Source organism: Bison bison, unplaced genomic scaffold, assembly GCF_000754665.1.
Source record: "Bison bison bison isolate TAMUID 2011002044 unplaced genomic scaffold, Bison_UMD1.0 scf7180017864379, whole genome shotgun sequence".
Taxonomy (NCBI): domain Eukaryota; kingdom Metazoa; phylum Chordata; class Mammalia; order Artiodactyla; family Bovidae; genus Bison; species Bison bison.
The window spans coordinates 1,777,045-1,780,396 of record NW_011494951.1 but is presented as its reverse complement, the minus strand read 5'-3'; positions in this window follow the sequence as shown (position 1 = coordinate 1,780,396).

Genomic DNA, 3,352 nt, shown 5'->3' with positions numbered 1-3,352 from the left:
CTCTCGAGGCTGGGAGACTGTAAACAATCGTATGCATAGCTGCAGGAGTCCGGGTAAACTTGTCAGGCGAGTTAGAGAGCCATCAGAGGGGTTTGGATTTAAACACTCCTAATTGCCCAGGAACTTTATTCATTGGAGCTGTAAGTTAACTCTTTGACAGAGAGAGAGCGAGATGGTGGTAGGGGACAGCCCCCAGTAAAGTCAGAGGTGAGAGCACAAAGCAATAAAGTAGGCAGACTCTGGTTTTTTGGGGGAAAATGCTCGAGAATATCCGGGGGGGACTCCTGAGGCTCGATCCCGCCTTTGCGTATGCCGAGCCTCCTTCCTCATGACCTTTGTCACGAGTGGAATGCCTCACCGGCTCCCCGCAGGCTGGCAGCTGGGATCTGTACTATTTCCTTCTGTGCCATCTCAACAAAACCAGTTAAGCCTTATTGCATCCACACACCACCATGCGCACAGGCCAGAAGCAGGCGGAGGCCTGTTGAGCTTGTTGCCTTTTGGCTTCTAATGGAAAAATCAATTTATTCCTGCTTATTAAGCTATTAGTGCATATTAGATTTTACCTTCCGTTTTTCCTGTAAATCCTCCTTCTGCTTCCCCTTTCTCAGGCATCGGGGAAGAGTCTCTTCTGGGTTTAAAAATGGTGAATAGGAGACTTCCAAGCTCAGGGGAATGAACCAGATGCTCACCAGACGTGTCTTGGACCCTCTAAGAACTTCCTTATGGAGTTATTAAATTCCTCAAGGCTTCTAAATTCTACAATCAAGCATCGACTTTATTAATTGCATAGTTTGTTAAGAAGTGGTCCCAATGAGGAATATTACCCAGCTGTATAAAAGAATGAAATAATGCCATTTGCAGCTCCATGGATGGACTTAGAGATTATCAAAACCTCAGCAAAGTAAGTCAGAAAGAGAAAGAAAAACACTGTATGATCACCACTTATGTGTGGGATCTAAGATAAGACACAATGAACCTGTGAGACAGACATAGACACAGAGACATTGAGATGGACTCGTGGTTTCCAAGGCCAGGTGATGGGGAGGGAGAAGGACGGACTGGAAGTCTGGGGTTAGCAGATGCAGACTACTGTATATAGAAAAAACAGCAACCCTACTGCAGAGCACAGGGAGCTGTGTTCTGTATCCTGGGATGAACCATAATGGAAAAGAACATGAGAAAGAATGTGTATGTAAGTATAACAGAATCATTTTGCTGTAGAGCAGAAATTAACATAACATTGTAAATCAACTATACTTCAATCAAAAAAAAAAAAAAACAAGAAAACCAATGAAGAAATCTGACTCAGAAGTGGCCCCACTGAGAATCTAACGGCCTCAGCCTTGTTCTAAGGGTACACGAAGTCAGTGACAGGTTGGATGAGCAGCCCTTTCTAAGCAGGAAAGGGAGATTCAGAGTGCCTGTGACAGCACGTTTCATGGGTCCTCTTGGCTGGGCTCTGGGGCCCAGTTGTCTGGCCGCACACTAGTCTAGACGTTACCAGGATGGTATGCCGTGGATGTGAGTCACATCTGTGAGCACGGACATTAAGGAGATCGCCCTCCATAATGTGGGTGGGCTGCATCTCATCAGTTGAGGGCTCTAAGAGCAAAATGTGAGGGTTTCTGGGGAAGAAGGAATTCTGCTTCTAAGCTGTAACACAGACGTCCTGCCCGAGTGGCCAGCTTGCCAAGCTGTCCTGCAGGCTTCAGAGTCGAGACTGTAACACCATCTGTTACTGACTTCACAGATGGTCAGCCAACCCTCTGAGTCGCAGATGTGCCAAGTCCCTCCAATCACATGAGTGGATTCCTTAAAATAAATCCCCCGTGGAACACTGCCCACAGACACTTGTACGCCTCCTATTGCATCTGCTTCTCTGCAGAGCCTTGACCCACACCTGACCTCCAGTCCTCTCTGTCTCTGTCGTCTCTTGGGCTCGGGGTATCCGGTGTAATTGCCAGCCAGGATCTTTCCTCCTGACCTGGACTCAGCCTCAGAAATCACCCCAAAGATGCAGGGACTGATTGTGCCCAGTCGGCACCAGAGAGGGCACCTGTCTGCTCTTCTAACTCTAGGGGGCACTCTTTATGGATGTCAGCTAATGGAACAGATACCTGTCGTCATGTTAAGAGATGTGTGATTTTATGCCAGTGGCCACGGTCCATCTGACCCTTGGAAGCAGGTTTCCAGCGCCTGTCCCAGAAGTGGGCACCAGAGGGCGCCCCAGCACCACTGACCGCTCTGGTCCTGCTCGGGCTGGTAGGTTCTGGCTCCAGGCTGACCTCGGAGAGTGTGGGGTGGGGGCGTGGGGTTGGGGATGGGCCATATGTGGCTGCAAAGTGCTGACCTCATTATCCATCCTTGGAGGTCACTTCCAAGCTGAAATCCAAGAGAATAGAGGACAAATTACATGCATTAACCCTTCCAGGTTATTGAAAAAACTTATCAGAGTTGTTCAGTGGCTCAGTCGTGTCCCACTCTTTGTGACCCCCTGGACTGCATGCCAGGCTCCTTTGTCCTCCATTATCTCCAGGAGTTTGCCCACAGTCATGTCTGTTGAGTCAGTGATGCTATCTAACCATCCCATCTTCCGTTGCCCCCTTATTCTCCTGCCCTCCATCTTTCCCAGCATCAGGGTCTTTTCCAGTGAATCAGCTCTTTCCATCAAGTGGCCAAAGGATTGGAGTTTCAGCTTCAGCATCAGTCCTTCCAATGAATATTCAGGGTTGACTTCCTTTAGGATCGACTTGTGACCTCCTGGTGTCCAAGAGACTCATCACTGCAGGGAGTGGTAATGAATCAGCTGGGCTTTGGGGGACAGAGAGAGTGTGCCCATATGACCCTTTTGGCTCTTTGGGAACAAGAACTCAGCGCCAAGGGAAAGCCTGGTTCCAGGGCGCTCCGTCTCCCTGCTGGCTGCACACCCAGCAGCCTCACTGTGCAGAATTTGCCTGGGGGTGGGGTGCCCAGGTGCCTGAACCCAGGAGAGCTGGTGTGACCTCACCAAGCCCTCGTGCTGGGGGGTCTGGGGGCTTCGTTCTCTCAGAGTTTAAATTTCTCTCTGTCTCACACACAAACACACACACACAAATTACCCAGCATCTTGCCCACCAGAAGCCACAAATCAGAGTGGGGGAAGGGGCTGCCCTCCAACTGTAGGACCAACCCCGATGGTGAGGAAGAGGTCATCTCGGCACAGGACTTGGTGAACATGATGGCGATTCTGAACCAGGAAGACGAAATAGGATCTGCATGCACTAAGGAGACTCAAAGGCATGTCAGCAGTTTAAGACAGTTTTTAGCTTAAAATGGTTAAAAGAAGGTTTCGTAAATGAATAAATGGAAC